Here is a 22560-nt window from a genome sequence, read left to right as displayed (position 1 = left end):
CCACCCTGTTTTCCTGACTGGACTCTGACCCCCACAGGCATCAAAGATGACTAACCAGATCCCTGCACTCTTAGAACTGACATTCAAGTAGGAAGAAACCCAAAGGCCAAAAAATCAATTGAATAAATAAATAGTAGTTGCTGGCTGTAGTAAGGGTTCTGAAGGAAATCAACAGCAAAGTGGCAGGAGTCAGGGACACATGCTATATCAGATGGCGAGGGGACATCTCCCCAAGATCTGAAGAATGTAGTGGAATCCACCTATGAAAGACCAGCAAAGAGCACTCAGGCAGAGGAAACAGCATGACAAAGGTTGTAATGCAAACACTAGCTTGGTGTGTTTAAAAAGCCACAACCATTTTGGCCAAGGTATTAGAGAATGTCCCTTACTGCCCATAGAGAGAGTCTCGAATCCCCCGCCCCCAGTTTGCTCCCCATCCAGATATATTACCCCTTCCAAGAGACAACTAACCACCGCCCTAATCAACTTTCACAGAGACGGACAGAGGAGACAACCATGGCTCCTGAAGCCTGGTTTCTGGTCCCCTTGATAACAGCTCCAGTGTCTTCCGAGGTCAAAGGAGAGGAGAGGTTACCACTTGTGAGCATAACAACCTATCCCTCGAAAGCCCTGATGGTCCCCCCAAGCCTCAACCATTTTGGAAGTTCCCTGGTGGAAAGACCAGAGCACGCCAGCATACCCCTGCATGCCGAGGTGGCCCACCGGACTGCACAGACTCTGGGAGTCAGACTTTCTCAGCTGGGCCCTTGGAATAGCAGAGAGCTGCAAGTTTCCATGCCTTGCTCTGCTTCCCACTTCTTTCTCTGCTACATCAGCTGACCTCTTTCTCATTTCCTCAAAGTGACAAATGTATGCTGCCAAGCAAGGCTGAGGGAAAGGAGAAAATAGAAATGCAGTCCCCGTCGTGCCTTCTTCCCCGAAATGCTACTAATCTGGCATTTAGGTTGTTTGCGCCTTTAATCAGAATGCCATTAAGAAATCTCTGCCGGGTTTCTGTATACAGTTTTTCTCTAATGAAGCATCAAATCTCTTTCACAAATAATGGCTGTGTCACATCCAAGCCCTCTGGCCCCAGCCAGCCAGCAGGGCTGCAATCTCTGGCAAATGCAGTGCCTCTTTCAGGTCTTTTCTTTCCAGAAGGGCCCACCACCCTGGTCCTCAAGTCAAGGTCTCGACACTGTCTGGCTCTGGCAATCTGGAGAGACAAAAGCAATCGGCGGTTTTCAGGAAGACAGTGTCATGTTCCCAGCATTTGACAAAGTATCTTGGAACGTGATTCTTCAGGAATATACGTTTGAACGTCCACATCCCTCCTGGTTGCAACTCTGGGTCCAGGTCTGCAGTGGCTGACCCAGCGGTGGGACTTGTAAATCCTGGACTGAACCCCTGCATAATGAGGGTGCACACAGTCAGAAATAAGTCTATAATGAGGCGCCCCAGGGATGATCAGCGAGGGACACAGCAGGGCCCTGCTGAGCATGACATTTGGCTACACAGTCTCCAAGTACATGTTGATATATTCCTCTTGGAAGGCAATGTGGCAGTAACTATCTAAGTTTAAGATGCATATAACCTGGCACCTGACAATGCCACTCGTAGGAGTTTACTCCATAGACAGATTGGCACATGTATGCAAGCAAAAAAAAAAAAAAAAGTAAGAAAGCACTTGCTGTAACATTGTTTGTTACAGCAAAAGATTAGAAACAACCATGAGATCTCTGAACAAGGGGCTGGCTGGATGCATATATTCTGATACATCAATGTAATGGAAAACTATGTAGCTGCTAAAAAGGGTAGGTATAGAAATCCTGCTATGAACAGATCATTAAGAAATATGGTAGTATGAAAATGAGCTATCATTTGTTTTTTAAAAATGGGAGAGTTATACATATACACATGTAGGTGTGCATGTATGCTTGTGTGCGCGTGCATTCTTACTAGAAGGACACTAGAAAATGACAGTGAACACAGTCTTCACCTCTGGGAAGAAGAAATGGGGAAATGGAGCACTAGAAACCAGCGGTGAAGACCCATTTTTTTAAGTAGGTTTTTTGTTTGTTTTTTGCAGGTATATTTTATCTTTTAAAAATAATGTTTTAAAAGAACAAATGCAATGCTCCCTGAGGCTTTGGTGAATAAAACAGAGAAATCACTGATTGGAAGTTGGGGTAGACAGGATACCAGTCCCCCAAAGATGTCCACATCTTAATGCCCAGAACCTGTGAGTATTACCTTACATGACCAAAGGGACTTTGCTGGTGTGGTGAAGTTTAAGGCTCTTAAGATGGGGAGAGGATCCTGGATTGCCCAGGTGGGCACTAAATGTAATCACAGGCTTCTTATGAAAGGGAATCAGGAGGCTCAGAGTCAGAGAAGGCCATGTGACAACAGGAGCAGAGGTCAGGGGAAGGTGAGGAAGAGGCCGTGAGTCAAGAGATGCTGGCGGCCTCCAGAAGCAGAAAAAGGCAAAGAAACAGATTCTCCCCTGGAGCCTCCAGCCCTGCTAGCACCTTGATTCTAACCCAATGAGACTGATTCTAGACTTCACACTTCCAGCCCGGTGAGATAATAAGTTTGTATTGTTTTAAGACACTAAATTTGTGGTAATTTGTTACAGCAGCAATTGGAAACTAATACAGAAGTATCCCTTTAAAACTGTCTAACTGATGTGTCAGAAGGGGGACAATCAGACAGGCTTACCCCAAGTGGTGGCTCGTCAGCCCTGACTGATCCTTCTCCTGGAGACATGACAAGTTTTCCATAACTGTCAGTTACAACAAAGTCTGATGAATGACAAACATCTCCCTTCGTCAGCCTGATATAGCCGCCGTCCCCAGCACCACACTGGGGTGAACTCAGCATCCATCTGGCCTAATTGCTACTCTCTTAACAGGATGGCATCTCTGCCCTAGTATATGCCAATCCCATTTGTCAGGCAGGTGACTTGGGGATCGGAAGGAAACAGATGAGAGGTCCTACCTGCCAACCTGCTTAATGGGGGTTATAAAACGTAAGAGAAATGTCTAGGGGACTCATGTGGAGAGAAACAAAGCTCTTTCTGGGGCTCTGGAAAAGCCCATTGTGAACCTGAACCTCCTTCTTCCTTTGAACCATTCACCTGACTGTACCCAAGACATCTAAGGAGGACGTAGACTCGTCTTATTGTTCCAGAAGTTAAGATCACGCCCCACCATGTGATTGGGGAACCAGCTTCTACAAAGACGGCTCTGCTGAGATACAGAGGAAACTGTGGGAGGCAGAGTTTATCATCAAAGCCTTCTGGCTTCTAGAGAACCACAAAACCCAAGACAGAGTCCCGCTGTCTCTTGTCCCAAGAATACAGCCAAAAACAGGTGGCCCTACCACATCCAACACAATGCAATGGGGAGCCCAATCACTTGTCTCAAACCACATTTCATCTACAGGATGTTGTTGCCAAAATTCGTAAGTATCTTAAACCTGATATTATTAAAGAGCTAAAGATATAATAGCAAAAACCTCAATAGAAATGTTATAGCTATTTTTTTTTCCGCCACTTGGGGAACACAAGGCTTTATCATTTTCTTTCATTCAAGTGACAGCTTCGCCCAAGCTCTGCGGTTGTCATGTATGGTGCATGGCGCTGCTCTGGTGATTTATAACCCATTGACTCATCACCTCATTAAGTCAAAGGAGATTAGTATGTGAACCTGTTTTGTAAACTGTAAGGCACTACACACGTGTCTGATGGCAAGACTAGTAAAGCTCTAAATACACACATAATTAACTTGGCTGCACGCTAAGACAGATGGTACAAAAGAGACAGCCTTTACCTATGAGAGGAAGGGGAGAAAAAATAAAACCCACTTGCTTTTTCAGCCAGGTTATATTTGCTTTCCCATTCCTCAGCCTCTTTATTGCCAGGATCTGAACATCACAGGTGGGGAGAAAGGAAGAGGCACTTCCTTCCCTGGTTAATTTCTCCTGCCTGGATTCCAAGAGGGAAACCCAAATGAAGAGACCTGTGCATTAGTTGGCCCCCAAATGAATGCATACGGTGGTCCCAGTAGTGACACCAAGTGATGCTGACTAACCCTCAGGGCAGCAATTGGTATCCATCCCAAAGGCCTTCAGCTTACCAGTTCCTCCCCAGGAAGGCCTTTGAGGTTGTCAAAAAACAAAACAACAACAGCAACAACACAAACTAGCAACCTCTACTTGTGTATCCAAACCAGCTTCATGAATTGTCTCACAAGAATTCAGCAATAATTGTAACCTAGTGCGCCTTGCAAACCAGAGAAAGCTTGTCAACAAGGAGAACTGGGCTCCCTAGGTGGCGCAGTGGTTAAGAATCCATCTGCCAATGAAGAGGACACAGGTTCGATCCCTGCTCCAGGAAGATCCCACATGCTGTGGAGCAACTAAGCCCGTGTGCCAAAAAAAAAAAAAAAAATGCATATTAGTAAACAAGGAAAACTGACTGGCCACAAATACCTGTCTAAAAGTTAGGAGAGGGGACTTCCCTGGTGGCGCAGTGGTTAAAAATTCATCTGCCAATGCAGGGGACACAGGTTCAAGCCCTGGTCCGGGAAGATCCCACATGCCGCGGAACTAAGCCTGTGCGCCACAACTACTGAGCCTGTGCTCTAGAACCCTTGAGCCACAACTACTGAGCCTGAGCTCTAGAGCCCTCAAGCCACAACTACTGAAGTCCACACGCCTAGAGCCCATGCTCTGCAACAAGAGAAGCCACCGCAATGAGAAGCCCACACACCGAAACGAAGAGTAGCCCCGGCTCACTGCAACTAGAGAAAGCCTGCACACAGCAATGGAGATCCAACACAGCCAATAAATAAATAAATAAATGAAATTTTAAAAATAAAAATTTAAAAAAATCAGGAGGAAGTTCTCAGGGGGGCCACCTGAACCATGGGAAATAACCAAGAAGCATATTAAAAATGCATGTTTAGGCTCCACGAAACATCCTGTAATGGGGAAGAGGAATGTAACTCTACTGAAAAAGATCTCCGGATGATTCTAACATCCAGCTGAGGTCAGGCCCTACCAAGTCAGGGGACCTCCCAGAGGTCCCCTCACTTAAGGCTCCCTGCCACTCCCTGCCTGACAGCCAGCAAGTTGAGAAAGGAATGGGCCTCAGCATCCAGGAGGGCCCTTTCCAGTGCCCACAGGAGTGACGGCCACTCTGGGCTCCCACTGTGTGCGGGGCAGGGAGACAGTCTGTAGGAGAGCTTCACCATGGGCAGCTGGGCAGAGATGATCCTTGACACCCACCCTCCAGGCACCCAAGGAATGTGTACCCCAGAGCATCAGATGGGCCTCCCTGTTTAAGGAGTAATAAGGCAGTCTTTGGAATAACCCATTTTGTTGTTGTTGTAGCTCTTTCCCCACAATATATCTGCTCTCCAGCTGGCTCTACAGTCACGCAGGCTTACTGCGCAGGGGATCTTGGGGGCTTTTTTACCATGCATTTGCAGAGCCCACAGATGGTGATAATTTAGATTGCATGCTTTAGGGAATGTGATAAGGACGACACCCTCCAACCCCCACCCACCCCACTTTCTGCTGCCACCCACATCCCTCATTTAAACATCACTGCAATGCCAGCTAGATGCTGCATGTGTTGATTAAACATTCCCCCCAATCTAAAATTCTCCCCACAGAGCAACACTTTAAGGCTTTCAGCAAGGGTCTTAAGGAGCTGCTGCTTTCACAGCCCAAATGAGCAGCAAAAAGGACCTCCCTCACCAGGCCGGTATCTGGATTTCCCATCTGACCCATGCCTGGAGCTGCCTAACCCTCTGGGCCTCCTCCAGTGAGCCACAAAATGTTATTTCACGTTCTGGGTCCAAATGGACGCTTTCTGAGAAGTCAGTGTAACCCGTCAAGCTTTGGAAACCAGTTTAAGTTGTTTCTGTACTTTCCATTACCCGGGCTGTTCTGGAATGCAGCTCCTTAGAGGTGCAGTCTGCCTTCCCGTCAAGAAGCTCAAGAAAAGGGAAAAACAAAGGAAGCCAAATCTGCACCAGAGGGCCTGGGGTCGGGAACTCAGAGCTGTTGGTTTCTATGGTTCCCGGTCAGCCCGCCGCCCTCCTGCATTTCCACCATGCTTGTTGGAGCAAACTGCCAGGGAAAGCAGAGACTTTCATCCTGAAAGCACAACAGCAAACACCCCAGAGCTAGAAGGACCTCAAATTCCTTCCCCCTTGTCCTCATCCATCAAACAGGTTCACTACGCGGATTCTTCATGAAGCTGTGCGCAGAGGTGAAAGAGCCACCAGGAGGGGGGGGCAGAGGCCCCACTCACTTCTCCCGGCTCCTCTCCTAGGGCAGGGCTCCACCAGCTCACGATGAGCCCCTGTGGAATTAGAAGAAACAAACCCCTTGAGCTCAGCGCCTGGTGAAGGACTCAAACTGGATTTTCATGCCCTCTCCTTTCCTCAGCCAGGTACCCTTGTGTAGTGCACAACAGGAGCAACTGTACAATACAATCCTGTCTCATTAAGGGAAAGCCACCTCCCTGGGCTCTGGAGGAGGAAAGGAACCTGAGAAAGTGCAGCCTTGGCTCTCACTATAATTTCTGGGCTACTTCTGAAAACCAGCATTCAATTCAAATCCCAGTTCCATCGCTGACTACAAGCTCTGTGAGGCAGATCAGATTATTTCACCTCTCTCTCTCTTAATTCTCTCCCCTGTAAAACAGGGAGATGGTAGCACTTATTTAGTAGGGTCATGAGAATTAAATGAGCACATGTATTTAAATCACTGTCTCATTATGTTAGATCAATTCCAAGATTCACATTTTCCAACACAGAATGATTGTGAAGTAGAGATTTATCTTACCATCAATGCATATTTTAATACATATTTAATATAGCATTTTTTCCTATCCCCTTGGTCCAAAAAAGTAGTTACTAAATCAGTGGTGCATCTTACTAAGCGTTATATTTTAGAATCAAGGAATTATAGGGAAGAAATATTTTATTCTATTTTTATTTTATTTTTTTAGCCATGCCACAGCTTGGGGAATCTTAGTTCCCCAACCAGGGGTTGAACCTGGGTCCCCAGCAGTGAAAGCACTGGTCCTAACTACTGGACCAACAGGGAATTCCCAGAAAGAAATATTTTAATGGCCATTTCAAGCATAGCAACAGATGCAAGTTCATTCAAGACTCCCTTCTTCTTGGGGAATTTTGCAGCTTAGTCCAAGTCCTGTAGGGGAAGAGGTGCCACTCCTGCCAGCATCTCCTTCCTTCTCCAGCCCCTTCAGACCCCTTCCAGTGCTCTCAAACCCAAACCCCAAGGAGTCTTGCAAGAGGAGCATGCCATCCGGTGGTTCTCAGCCCTGACTGCTCCTTGGGATTCTAGGGAGCTGGACCACCCCAGAGGTTCTGGTTTAATTAGTGAGCGTGAGGCCTGGGCATCAGGATTTTTAAAAGCTCCTCAGAGGATTGGAACAGGATGCAGCCAGGACTGAGAACTACAGCTCTAGTGCATCTCATCACCTTCTGATGTCTGAATCACCCCCAGCCTGGCAGTTAACAATAGCTGGCAGCCTCCTCCTGAATTCCAGGAGAATCGCAGCCCTCACTAACTTAGGTCACAGAACACTACAAAAAGGACAGGTTCTTCCTCAGGCAGCGCCTCTGTTGTTTTGAGATGAGGTTAAGACCTTGAAGGCAAGTTTAAGCTGGGAAATGAGGAAACCTACCTTAAAAAAAAAAAAAAAAATCCCTACTTCCTAGCCAGCGAAGCTGAGATACCTGGATATTAACCTATTTTGAATTTCATGGAAATCTCTTTACTTACAAATGATCTAATTCTCAAAACCAACCTTGCTGAGAATGCAAGACCACTTTTATGCTGGCTGGATGCCATAAGAAGTGGTGAACAGTAAGGATAATCATTAGAAGCAAATCTCTTCTAACATTTTAGGTAAATCTGTTTCTAGATAAACTAGATCCACTTCTGAGGGATTTTGTTTTCCCTCTTGCATCCACGCCAAGCTTTTCCCTTTATTGCGGACCTTGTCTCCCCTCCATCTCCTCCTTTCAGAGGTACACTCCAGCAAATTATAAACATTACTCATTTCACCGACCGCAAAGATACCACCCCATGTTGGAGAATTAGTGTGAGTTGGCTTCAACTGCACTTTAATTGACCCCCCTAGAGGAGGGTGTGCATATAATTCCACGTGTATCCAGCATTAGAAACTGAGATTGGGCACTAAATGTTTAATTCTCTGAGAAATTGGCAAAAGCTACACAAGGCATCCAAGATGCTTTTAAATCACAATAATGCGAACATCTCATGACGGCTTAATGTCTTCAACCCACTGGAAAGCAGAGTCCCAGAGACCAGGGGGTAGGGAGCTCAGTGGCAAATCAAAGCCAAGTAAACCCAGGCAGGGTGGCCTCTCATCCCAGAGTCCAGGGCCTGCAGCAGAGCTGCAATGGGCCAAGTGGAGAAGAGCTACCAAATGCTGAAGGCACACTGTGCACCAGGATTGGGTTGGGTCCTTTCCATAATACTTTGTCACTGGGAGGCAGGTCACAGCAAACCTGGGATTCAGCCCTGGTCCCTCTGACTTCCAAGTTTCCTTCCACCAAGAGGTGGAGCAACTTGCTCCCCACCCACAGATCCAGACCTGGGGAACAGGGTGTTTCATGAATTCCAGGAGCTGCTGGTTGAGAATTATGTTCTTGCATCTTTGTATTGCTCCCTGCCTACACCGCTCCTTAAGCACTTAACTAATGATGTCTTGTGAGCAATCCTGTGTTCAAAGCCCCATTCCACCACTTACAAGCTGTGTGGCCTTGGGAAAGTTATCTAACCTCTCTGGCTTCAATTTCTTCATCTTCGAGATGGAAATAATAATAACCACTATGCTATGAACATTAAATGAGTTCATTTATGATGGCGGATAGAGGAGGGAAGAGGAATTGGCTGTTCCTTCTCACCATATTACCTTCAGCAGCCTGTCTCACATAGCTCCATTATCTGCTTTTTCAAGGGTGTGTGTCTTATAAACCCCTTCAGGGCAAGTCTTGTTTTTCTTTTATCCCCTCAGGGCCTAGCTCACTGTAGGTGCTTAATAATCATTGTCTCATGCTAGATTCTGAAGTCTAATGAGGTCATCTTCCTAAACTGAAGGGACTTCCTTTTTTTTTACAAGTAAGTTTGCAATTTTATTTATTTATTTTTACTTTATTTTTATTTTATTTTATTTTTTTGGCTACACCATGTAGCATGCGGGATCTTAGTTCTCTGGCCAGGGATCAAATTCGTGCCCGCTGCAGTGGAAGCATGCAGTCCCAACTACTGGACTGCCAGGGAATTCCCTGAAGAGATGTCTGACAAACTTTTATTACTAAACCCAGCTATCTACTTCCCCACTTGTAACCCCCTCATTCTAGAAAAATCCGTATGAGATGTAAGTCAGTCTAAATCTTATGTTGATACTGGGCTACCACAACTTTCCAGTCTGGACAAAGAAGGCACATCCCCTCCAATGCTGAGCTCTACACCTGCTACTCGGTGTGGCCTCCAGCCCAGGGGCATCTGTACCCCCTGGGAGCTGGCTAGAAATGCCAATCCTTGGGCACCAGCCTATGGAATCAGAAAAGCTGGGGCTGAGAAATAGACGTTATTTCAACAAGGTGACAAGGCAACTTTTATGAGACGTATGAAGCTGTAGACCCCCAGTTCAACACCCTGCTGCACATCAGAGTCGAGGTTTAAAGATACTAAGGAGCAGGCCCCACTCCTAGAGATTCTGATTTAACTGATATAGGAGGATGGGATTTTCAAAAGTTCCCTGAATGTTCCAAAATGCACTGATGGAGACCTTTCTCACCAGCCTTCCTGGGTCTACACCACCCCATCAAAATGTCTTGGCCACATTCCTTTATATTTAAATGACTGGCTCCTAAAAATGTATGTGGTCCTGGGAAGATGCAGTTCTAATTTCAGGTCTTCGAAGACAAGCTGTATAACCTTGGGCAATAGAATTTTAGCAAATACTTATGTAGTACCTATTATATTCCAGAAGCTATTCTAAATGTCTGTTAACCCAAGCGTTTCATCTATTAACAACCCTAAGATAGAAATACTAATATTGTCCACATGTTACGTATTAAAAAACCAAGGAACAAAGAGCCTAAGTAACTTATCCAATCTAGCAAATTCAGACACTGAGCCCATGGACTTGGGGTCTATACTCTCTTAAACATTAAGCTATACTGTTTCTTTATCATCAATAACATTAAGAATCATACTCACTCAATCTACTCACTTTCAGCTCTATTGACTTCAATACATTATTAGCTTTTCATATTAAATTAGTTTATCATCCTTTCTTATCTTCCATATCAGAGATAAGACTGGCAGTTTAACAGATGTCTTCATGCCTTGACCCAAAGGAGAAACAAACATGGACATTTCAGGACAGTGCTAAACAGTCAATGGGACATGGTGATGGGCCAAAGGACCATAAAAGGTTCCTCAAATCACACCTCAGCTGCCTGATTTTCCCCTCTCACAGAGCAGGGCTGCCTCACCACCCAGAAGTATATGAAGGGAAAATGGCAGAAGGGAAAGTAGGAAAGAGAGAGAATGTGGCCACAATCTTCACCCCGCAGGCGTCTTCTTCAACTAGGGGAGGTATTTGAGAATGACTGAATGTTATTAGCCAGGGACTGGAAAAATAATATTATCTTGCCATCTGTCACGGCTTAGCAACAGCTAACAAGCATGTCTTAGAGACTCTGAGGTCTCTGGAGATGATCCCACTCAAGTCCCCCATTCACTATGAGCCACACCTTCTATCTTCACAAGAGAAGGACCCCAAGAACCAGGGTCTCCGCACACTCTCTGCCCTGGTCCTTCAGATCTCAGCAGTCAGTCCCTGAGGCCAAGAGCAGGCAATGCTGACAGTCAGCTAGGAAAGGACTCTCTGTTTGCTTGGTTCTGGAGAATGGGTTTTCCAAGCAGGGCCAATGTGCTGTGATGGTAAAATGACTTAGGACATTTTGGGATGAATGGTCAAAGAAATATTTACCTTTGTCTTAAGTCACCCAGAGGTGAGTCACTGGTCGCCAGCTGCCTGATCTTGGTCCTTCCTGGCCCCTGCAGAACTTAAATCCAGCACAATCCCAAGCAATTAACATTTGCCCAAAGGGCAGGACTGACCTCAGCTACTTAAAGATATTACTCCTGCTCTTCTGGCTCTACAATGTGTGGTGAGGTAATTTCCAGAAATGCCAATTTATGTCTGTGCTCCCTGTGGGCTGCTCTTACCTAGCAAGTGGTTTTAACAAGAGGATTTTTGCAGATGGGAAGATATAGGTGGCTTGATGACAAGGGCTATTCTTCTGGTTCACTGGGATTTGTGGAAGAGATGGGTGGTGGAGAAGCCCTTTGGGAGCACCAGAGAAGAGAGGGAGAGGTAGGAGAAGACTACGGAGATGTAAGTAGGAGATAAGCAAGAGATCCACATCCTGCTGGTGTCAATGAGACGGCAAGACCTCAGAGGGGGTGACTTCATGGTACCCTGGGGAGGATGTACCACCGGTACAAGTTTCCTGTCTGCCCAGAAACTTCCATCCTCCGTGGGCAGCACAGATGCAGCAGAGCCCCAAACCCAAAGGGACACGGATGTCACAACAAGAATTTCAGCCAGGACCAGGTACACATATATTAGTGACTAGAAGCCTGTGACTAGGTGCTTTCTTAGACCCAACAGCTTTGCACAACCCAGAGTAGGGGGAACTCCCCCCAATAAACATGTAGATGAAAACTTAGAGTCAGATTTCAGTTGATTAGAAGATGGAAAAATTAGATACCTACACTGCATACCTACACTGGTGAACTGAGGCACCTACTACAAGTGCTACAGTTATGAATTAACCATTTGTCCCATGTCTGCCTGGGTCTGCCTGCTTCCCTCATCAAAAAGCCTGACCATCTGTGTTTCCATCTGTTGTGGAACAGCACTACGTGTTCCTCAAAGCCCTTCCTATCCCCAGCACTCAAGGTTGTCTCCTTCTGTGCCACGCACATCATAAATTACATTCTACCTTGTGTAAATGGTGGCATTATTCCTTCAATTCACCTCACCAACGCGAGAGCAAACTCCTAGAAGGCAGAGCCCATGCCATCATTTTTCCTCCTCTTCTGCCTAGCAGAGGGCTGGGCCCACAGCAGATGCTCTCTGAGCCCTACACTGACAGAAGGAATAGATCCCTGCTCAAAGCACGAAGCCCAAACTTGAACTCAGAAGGTGCTCTTTGGAAAGTGAGCTGGGGCAAGGCAGCCCTGAAAGGTATGGTCCTTTCCCCGAAAGAAGCTGGGCTCTTGCAGATCCCAGAGACTGGCAGTATTGCTATACCTCAAATGCCCCATTAGGGGAAATGTCATTACCTCCCTCCCCTGTTTGCCCAGAGGTTTAAACCACAGGCAGACCTCATCTGCATATAGGCAGGCTGAGGGCAAGGCCAAGTGCAAGTTCCACAGTAAATGTTTAAAGCACCTTCTCAAAGGCAAATCCAACCAACACCACCTAAAGGATCTGCCCTCCCACCACTTCCTCCTCTGTGGCTCTAACCTCGGGTCTGATGCAAAGGCGCCAGAGTCACCTAGTGCACTGATGCACCTAACTGGGTCTCCAAAGACAACTCCAAGATATGACACATGCAGGCAGAGAATAAAGACTTCAAAGAAGATCTGGTAAAGGCAGATGCTGGCTCACCTCCGCATCAGCCCTTTGAGGAATACCTCCAATGACTGCCCAAAACATGGAGGGGGAGCTTTCTAGCTGGAGGATACAGGAGTCTACCGGGCTGTCGGGAAGCAGGTATGTCCAGTGCTGTGCAGGCAAGACCTCCTCCTCTTTCTAAGGGGTCTATCAACACAAGAATGGTCAACACTATTTAACTTCAAGACATGCTCTGCATCTTTGCTGGTAAAATGATAATGATTAACAACCACAAAGGCTCTCTCATGTATGATCTTACCAAATCCCTCCACAATTCCAGGGCTCAGAGAAAGTAGCAGAGAGAGGATAGAGAGCACATCTGCCCACCCCATGCTGCACTCTCCGGGCCTGGCCCAGTGTCAGCACTTGATGCACTCAATAAATAAAGCAGAAAAGATAAACATTCCAGTTTTAGAGATGAGGATATTTTACCTTCTAAGCTTAAATGACTTGCCCAAGGTCACAGAGCAAACAGAGGAAACTTGAGCTCCAATCCCTTACCTTCCATTTTATCCAGACTTAAATTATATTCTTAAAGCAGTGATGATAAGGAGGAGGAGGAGGAGGAGAAGGATGCTAATGGTAATACCAGCAGAGAATACACCCAGTGCTGGTGATGTATGGGCCTAGAGGCACTTGTCTCACATAACTCACATAATCCCCACAACAGCCCTGTAAGAAAGGCCCTGGTATCCTCCCCAATTACGGATGAGGAAAATGGGGCCCAGTGAGTGCAAATAACTTGGCCAAGGTCACTAGGCAAGGAGGAGGCAAAGGCCGTACCACCGAGAGGCAACAAAGCAGTGGTTCCACAGACAGATGCTACGTGACGCAACCTGGATTCAAATCCCAACCAAGTCTTGATTTAGAATCCTAAGCTCTTTTTCCTACTCCACTCTGTTCTCCTCTTGCTGAAAGCCACCGCAGTCCGAGACCCCAAGGAGGAAGGCCCCACCAGGGCTGACTGCTGTACATCTCAAATGTGGTGTTAGGGCTGTGGACGTGGTGTGTTAGAGCCAGAAGCTACCAGAGAGTAATGCTTCCCAGACCTCACTGTGCCCACCAACCGGCTGGAGAACTTGTTATAATGTAAGTGGTTGAGCGCTACTCCCAGGATTCTGAGTTGGGTGCCTGGGGTGGAGCCTGAGAATCTGCATTTGTAACAAGTCACCAAGTGATACTGGTCCACAGACCACACTTTGAGCAGCACCACTTTCAAGATCAAATCTCTCGTTTCACTAATGCTGAATCTGGGATCAGAGAGACTGACTGATTTGCCCAAGGTCACCCAGCATGTCAGTTTCAAGTGTCCTGACGCTCAGCTTACATTTTGTTCCCAGTGAACCAGGCTTACTTCAAAACAGCAGTCATCATAATCACTTTATTACCTATAATTCTTTTTGAGTGCCAATTGCTTTTCCTATTTCATCTCCCTTTATCTTTACAATCACCCTTTGAGGTTGGGGCCAGTGGTCATGATTTACAGAGCAAGAAAAGGAATGTCAAAAAATTAACAACAAAACCTGGCTCAAGATCACAAGCTAGGGTGTAGAACTGGCTTCTCCCCAGTTCTATCCAACCCACCATGGCTTCTTCTCAAGTTCTCAGAAGAGAAGCCCTCTCTACCAACTGTTGAATGTGAAATTCCACATAGCCACTTAGCTTGGAATTTAGCTTGCAAAAAAAATTTTTTTTAATGTTTAAAAACATTATGGCCAGGAGGAGAGCTGGAGGAAAGGACCCTGAGTCCCAAACACTCAAAGACTGCTTAATCTTCTCTTTCCAAAAGCTTTCAGGGGCTGAAGGCCTGGGTCCGCATGTCTGACACCACACACAGCCCAGTAAATTCTGTCCCCAAGAGTTCTGGCTCTCCGCAAACAAAATTAATAGCCTGTAAACTCTGAATGGGTGGTTACAATCTATAAAGCCGCCCATAAAATGACATCATGGGGATTTGTATTTATTCTTCTCCCACCGATTTCCACTATAAATGTGCCTGGTTTATGAGTCAACATGGTTTCTTCTGCTCTGTGCCTTGGGCATAAAGCTCATCTAAAGGCAGAAACATCTGGCTGAGTTGCTTGCAGCTCATTTCACCTCCAGTGGTTCCCTGGCCCACAGGACACATGGTGAGAACCTACGAGGAAGCTCTAGAAACCCAGGAGCTCCACCACCTCTATATGCATGTGCTGAATACTGCTGCACTGCAGGTGCTGAGCTAGGTCCTGAGCAGCAGCCAACAAGATGGGGGCAGTTCCTGCCCTCGGGGACCTCGTGAGGGGTTGCAAGGAGGAAAGGAGAGGAAAAACAGATATTAACTATCAGACAAGCAAACAAACAAAAACTACACAGATAACATGATGAGATGCTACAAAGGAAAAGTTCAGCAAGCTGTGAGGTATGCGATGGGAACAGCCATCTTGGTCTGGTAAGGGATGAAGGAGAAACAGGTGAGGGATGGAAGCGCAGAGGGGAGACATTCCCAGTAGAGGGATCCACATGAGTAGAGGCCAGTTGAGTTTGTCTGTTTGCTTGTTTTTCCTCTGGCCACACCACCCGGCTTGCAGGATCTTAGGTCCCCGACTAGGGATGGCCCCCAGGATGCTCAGAGTCCTAACCACTGGACTGCCAGAGAATTCGAGGCCAGCTGTATTTTGTTTTGAAGTTACATTATAAGAAGCACATAGAGAAGGAGAAAATTTTAGGAGCAGACAACCTGTGATAAGGAGACTGGATTTTCTTCTAAGTACAATGGGGACAAATGAGGAGTTTTTAAAAGGGAATTAACATAATCAGAAAACCATTTTTAGAAAGGTCCCCTGGCCACTGTTGGAAGAATGGATTGGATGGGGAGGGGGGACAAGGAGGAGATGTCAGCAGATTTTTAAGCCACGATTATAGTTGTCTATACAAGAAGTGATGGTGGCCTGAACTAGGCGAGGAGCAAATGGACCGTAGAGACACCTATGAGATTGGACTGACTGGGTGTCAGCCCCGGCTTGGGCTCTGTTGGTGCTCAGCACAACACAGGGCAGGGCTCCCAGGAGGTGCACAAGAGCTAAATGGCCATCATTCACTGACACTCAATGATTTGCCACATGCTTTCAATCCAATCTCATTAGCCAGAGTCATAGCTGGAAACCACTCAGCAGCCAGTTTGGTACTGAGTCAAGTGACCACATATCCAGGCCACCAAGGCACATGTATGGCAAATCCAAGCAGTCCCTAAGCCAGATGAAACTCTTAGCTTGCAAAAGGAAGATGCAGAACCCCCTTCCTTTTATTAAACCCAGGCTCTGTTACTGCCTCAGGCTCAAAGTTCATCAAATGCACAGTCAACAGAAGGAGCTCTCTGCAGTGGGTGCATTTTTCCAATCAGCTGTGCAGGGCTCTGGTTTTATGTGGCTCATCCAAAGCCAATCTCTTCCAGACTTCAGAAGTTTCTCCCTCTTCTAAGCTCCAAGGACATTTATGTTGGTCCTATACATATTTGTCCTGCTTAGATTCAATATATAACCATAATTTATACTGTCTTTTATTGTTGTGTAATGTTTGCACATTCATTAATCACATTTCCCCAAAAGACTTTAAACCACTAGAAGACAGGCACAATACACCCAGCAGGGCGATGTCCCATGGGAGTGCCAACTAAATATCAGGGATTGGAATTAAAACAGAAGACACCAATAGGATACTGTGATGCCATATAAACCGGGAAGAGCGAGTAGGAAAACGTGCTCAGAGCACTGTGCTGTCCGCAGTTGTCCTCATGAACTGGCCAAAACAGTTGTCACTCCCTAGGTGCCCAGAGACAGTGGCTTCCTTGAGCAACTGATCTAAAAGGAGGTCCCCCAACCAGATCCAGCCATTCATTTTCACATACTGTGTGAGTACCACCCATATGAAATCACTGCTTATATATACTTAGAGCACAATCACAGGGCACTCCTTTTCGCATCTCACCCCCCATGAAAGGAAAGACCCTGCTCTCTCTCACTCAAACATTAGCTGGGCTTACAGAAATGCATTCCCATTTCTTAATGTCTGCTGTGATTCCAGGTAATTCCTCTAAGTGCACTACTAAATCCCAGCAGCTGTTCCAGATACCAGCAAAGACGACGACTCTGGCTGCTGCCTTGTTAGAGCTCAGGAAATGAAGCAGACCAGCTGGCAGTTTCCTAACCCTGAGATGTGGCCAAAATGGCAGCCCACGGGGTCACTTTACATGCAGGTCTCTCTACCACCATACATACCTCTTCCTACTATGAGTCCACTCTGGTGCCTGAGGCTGAAAGACTCAAAACTCTGGGTCATTTTCCCGAGGTACCCAGTTGTGTTTATCCTTGAAAGCCCCATGAGAATGAAACCCTACCCACAAAGTAGCCTCAACTGTTGTGGAATTGCCCATGGCCAGTCAGCTGGAAGGCAGCAAAGTCAGGATTTGAACTCGAACCTTGTGTGCTCCAAAGCAACGTGCTTCCTACCCTACTCTGTCCCCCACTGTTCCAGGAGCCACTCTGTCTCCCTTACCCAAAGGAGCCTGGCCATCTCATTAGTCTTTTCCCCATCTGGGCCAATCACGTGCCAACCCAGTGTATAAATATCATTTTTGTGACCAAAATTCTGTTTCCTCAATGGCTCCAACATCAGCATCTTTGCACCTGCTACTTTCCTTCAGAAGGATTTTTCCATGATGCAATGACAGGATTTGCAGCCAGCAAAGGGGATCATAGACACACATGCACATACAAACACATTTATTTCATAGCCTCTTGGCCTGAATAACCCCTCCAGATGTTTCTGTAATCCAGATGCTTCAGAGGCTGGTCAGCACTTCCCTGACAGCAGCACAAGTCTGCCTAAGGAGTTTCCATTTGAAATAGGCTCTATAAAAGCTAAGCCAAGCAGGTATCTAATGAACAGTAAAACTTCACCCACCCAGCAGGAAAGTTCGCCCCCTCGCCCAGGTGGGTAAGAAAGACATCAATGCTTTTCATTTCCCCAGCACGCCAACCCTGGTGTGAGTACAGGGGATGAGACCTGGACGGGAGACCTCACCCACTCCCACTGCCCGGCTTCAGTTTTCCCAACTGGTGCACACCATCTTCCAAAATAAGTGTGTTTCCCCCTTATCCACCTCCCCTCCAAGTGACTCAGTGAGCATGTGCTGCGGTAGGAGGGTGCCACACAGCATGGGGGCCGACTCTGTTCTAATTCCAGGCTTAACGAACAGCCTCACTCGTGGGATACTGGACAAGAAGCCTAGGCAGTGGGTCTGGAGACCAAGGCTCTAGACCTGTTCTTGATGACTAGGATGGCCTGGGGCAAGTCCCTGCCCCTCTCTGGCCCAGTTTCTTCATTTATGATTCTCAGGTTGAATGCTCTGTGATCCCCTGACTCAGCCAGCCAATGGCTCAACCGGCCACGCACCAACAACCTTCCCTCCTCTTTCTTCCCTCCTGGAGTAAGAGCGCAGGGCACGAGTTTTATGGGTTTAGAGCTGAATCGTATCCATGTATGAGGCTGAATTTGAGCTGGGTCTTCTTGATGGGTGGGATTCAAAAGGGCAGTGAAGGCATGGGTGGGGGTACCAGTGGCACGAAGACGTGGAGGTAGGGTTTTGTTTGGCATCTTTGAAGGCATCACCAGGGCTGATACTTTAGACAGGATGCACTGGTAATGCCAAACAGCCCTCCAAATTATTGGAAGCTTCTGTGCTGGTTGGCAAACAATCAATGGCCAAGCCCCATAAGTGTCCCCTCAGCTTCCCCTGCTACTCCACCTCCCTGTCCCCTCAACAACCCTATGATCCAACAACCAAAAGGTTAATACCTGAGGTCTTGATCCGAAAGTTGCCTATACCATGGCACCCCCAGGCCAACAACACAGCACCTTGGTTGAGCATCACTAAATGTCAGGTACCATGTTAGGCACATTTGCATGTATTCCTGTAACCTTCACACTGACCTCTTTAAGAAACTGCATCTTGGAACAGTTAAGTGGCTTGTCCAAGGTCATTTTACCTATAAGTGGAAATGGCAAGACTTGAACATTGATGATAGGCCACATTCACACTCGTTTCATAAAAATCTCAGCTGCTTTTGAGCAGTGTTGAACCACAGACAGAGAAGCTTTGGAGGTAGCGGGAGGAATTTGGCCCTGCTATAAGGAAGATGGTTTTAAGATCAAGAATTGTTAGACAGTGGAACAAATTATTATGGGAGCTTATGAAGTCACCTTCTCCAGAGTTTTATACACAAGAGGGATTAGAATAAGCCTGGAGGCAGAGGGATGGATGCGATGACCTAATAAGGCCCTTCCCAACCCCTGAACTCTTCAGTCCCACACAAACATGAAAGCCTATCGATTTTTAAAGCCCCAAGTTAACTCCTGATGCATTTAAGAGATTTAACTATGTCTTAAACAAAATAAATTTTTTCTTTTTTCTCTTTCCCCCAGCTCCAAGTCTTCATTTTAGACTTTCTTCTGGCAGGTCTGACAAACAGAACCTTCCAGCCAGAGCTGCTGTCAGTGCAAAAGTTTAGTTCTGGCATCTGAAGGCCAAACTTGGCTCAAGGCTTATCTCTTTCTAAAAAAGATCCTTAAATCCTGCTAGGGGTCTCTGACAGAGGAGAAGCTGGTATAAGAAAGCAAAAAGAATGGCACAGGGCTCTGTGACCCACTTTGCTAAGCCTGTGCAATTTACGTGAGATGTGTTCCTCCAGCTTTCTCTCCTAGAAAACATGGCGCCCGGTCCCAGCACCCCCAGTGCGGCCCGGCAGCAGAACCAGCACCAGCGCCTGTCAAAGGAGCTACAGCTAGCAGGGAGAGCAGGCTGCGCGTGCTGTGGGCTGGTTTCCACGGCAACGGATGCTTCTTCCTCCCTGTCTCTTGGCTCCAGGGAAAGATAAGGACACCCAAGAGAAGACAGTGGCAACTAGTGGGAGGAGAAGTAGCAACAGGCCCCGCTTCCTCACAGCCCAGGCAGCTGCCACCCCACAAGCTGGCAGTGATAGCTCTCACTGACCGTGGGCAAGTCGTGCTCTCGCTCTGGACCTCAGCCTGTTCATCTGTAAAGGAGAGGGCTGGACTAGAGGTGATCCAGCAAAACCTTTCTAGCTTCGATGTCACAGAATCCAACGGCTTCTCTAACCAGGCCAGTCATTGGCAATGGCCTTGCCTCGTCCTGGAGCCTTCAGTGTAAGAGACATAAATAAGCACGGCATTCCGTGGGACAGGAACCTATCTGCCTCATTCAGAGGCCTGAGCCTTATTCATTCCCCAAGCCATGCTGCCTCCCTGACAACGGTCTGCTCTGGAGGAGATCATCTCAGTGGGCCCATCTCACACATTTCCGGGGTGCTCAGGTCTCCTGGGGCCCACTCAAGCCGTGGTACCACAGGTTAGGAATGTCATACCCCCCAGCCACTCGCATCCCATCTCGATGACATAATTAGGTTCACCCCTCAAGTCCAGGTGTGCATAGGTCACTAGAGGCTAGCCACTGTGGTGACTGTGCAAGTGAAGAAACTCAGGAGAGAAGAACACAGAAAGAGGTCATTCTATTCAATGTGGGGAGTGCTGGGGTGAGCCGATCACGGGGACTATGAGGGAACCTCCCCAGGCAAAGGGTAAACCACCAGCAGGAGCAGGGCGCTGTGAACTCCAATAGCCCCCCTGGTTAGGGGAAGTATTGGTAATTCTGGCTGATTGGCCTAAAGAGGAATGAGGGGTACAGTATGTGATGAGGGAAAACAGAAACAGGGATGAAGACTGCCAGGAGGTCTAGTGACAGGGTGCTATTTCCAGGGCTGGACTATGGGGAGAACAGGGAGTTCTCAGGTTGGGGGTACAAGCCACGTGCCCAAGGCTGGCTTTCTCAGAGGGGGCAGGGGCTGGAGGGAGAGAGTAATGGCCCTTTATGAGGGCCAGGTGGTCACTTAGCCCTCCCCTCGAGCCTGCCTCGCGGCGGGGTGGGGGGTGGTATACTTGCTCTCCCATTTGATGTATGAAGGATGAGCAACTCAGAGTCACAGAGTGACAGAGCCTAGTCAGCCAGCTGCTCCTTTCCAGTATATAATCTTGCAGCGAAATAAAATAATCATAAGAAATTTATTTAGCACATGACTCTAAACTGACACGTGGCCACCCTCCCAACTGCCTGCAGTCCAGAGCTCAGGATCGATCAATATTGACAGGGACATCTGAGGATGGGATTCTCATTATCGGGGAGGCTTAAGGAACGTCCAGTACCCACCCCGCCCCGAACACACACTGTCCCGAGCCCAGTTCATTTCTAACCATCTGGAAGATGGTCAAACGGAGCATTTCTAGGACTCAAGTCAAGAGTCCTTCCTTATACCCTAGCATAAAATGGGGCTGTACAAAAGAAATCTGATTAGCTCCCAGCTCGGAGCCATCTTATTTTATTAGTCCCTACAAGTCAGTCCACAGGATCAGTCTACATAAGAAATTAATCAATACGCAAGTAATTAGGGCTCCTGGGACCTCTGAGAGGGACTAAGAGTGGACAGGGCCTCCACAGCCAGCCTTTGTGTTCTCACATGTGTTCATTTCAAGTTTAGTTTTCATGAATGGCAGCATGTTAAACTCTCTGCTACTGGACTAAGACTTTAGGGCCAAATAGCTCACCTGGGAACATGGAGGAGAATGTGCTGGAGATGAAGTTCAATGGCCCTCCCTCCCAAGGGGAACGCAGGGCAAGCAGCAGCTGAGATCCTCACAACCCCGGGAAACCTCCTCTTTTGTTGCTATAACTACGAACTCTTTAAGGGGCCATGTTTTATTTTCTTTGAATACTTTATATCCCCATGACCTAGCACAGCACCAGGTACATAGTAAGAAATGGAATGAATGAGCAAGTGAATCAATGATTGATTAATAACAGACGGTTTTCAGTCAATCAACAACTTCGGGGAGAGCAGCCAAGATGGCGGAGCAGAAAGAAGATCCTGAGTTCACGACCTCTCACCGGCATACCAAAATCACAACCATCAATGAAAGAGACTGGAACCTACCAGAAAAGTTCTTCTACAACTAAAGACATAAAGAAAGGACCACAACAAGATGGGTAGAAGGAGCAGACTCGAGATGTAATCAAATTCCATGCCCCCGGGGTGAGCGACCCACAAAGTGGAGAGGTTCTCCCACAGGAGTGAGGGTTCTGAGCCCCACATTGGGTTCCCCAGCCCGGGGTCGTGTACCCGGAAGACGAGCCGCCAGAACGTTTGGCTTTGAAGGACGTCAGGACTTTATTGCAGGAGCCCTACAGGACCAGGGGAAATAAAGACCTCCCTCTTAAAGGGCACACACAAACTCTCACCACCAGGACCCAGGGCAAAAGCAGGAGTGTGATAGGAGCCTAGGTCAGACCTACTTGCCTTGGAGAGCCTCCTGGAAAGGCAGGGCGGCAGCTCACCCTGGACGTAGACACTGGTGTCAGCCATATTTGGGAGCTCCTTCTACCACAGAAGTCTGTGCTGGCGGCGCCGTCAGCTCTTTAGCGCCAAGACTGGGGCCTGGCCCCACCCAACAGCCTGTAGGCACCAGCATGGTCCCACCCACCAGGAAGCCTGCACAAATCTCTAGGCCAGCTTCACCCACCAGGGGACAGACTTCCAAAGCAAGAAAACCACAATCCTTCAACACAGGTCAGACCTTACCCTGGGACCAGCTGGGCCCTGGCCCTACCCACTAATAGGCCAATACAACCTTCCAGACACCCCAAACCCCATGGCCAACTGTATCAGGAACCCGCCACCCCAAAT

At 47.4% G+C, this 22560-nt stretch overlaps 1 protein-coding gene across 7 annotated transcripts in view; it reads right to left on the bottom strand.

Annotated features, from left to right (window-relative positions):
- KCNMA1 (potassium calcium-activated channel subfamily M alpha 1) overlaps nt 1–22560 on the bottom strand; it is a 707317-nt gene that overhangs the window by 382354 nt on the left and 302403 nt on the right. The gene's annotated exons all lie outside the window — the stretch shown is intronic.

This window comes from Hippopotamus amphibius, chromosome 5 (assembly GCF_030028045.1).
Source record: "Hippopotamus amphibius kiboko isolate mHipAmp2 chromosome 5, mHipAmp2.hap2, whole genome shotgun sequence".
NCBI lineage: Eukaryota > Metazoa > Chordata > Mammalia > Artiodactyla > Hippopotamidae > Hippopotamus > Hippopotamus amphibius.
Note: the sequence above shows the minus strand (reverse complement) of the source record. Positions and strands in the feature narration are given on the sequence as shown.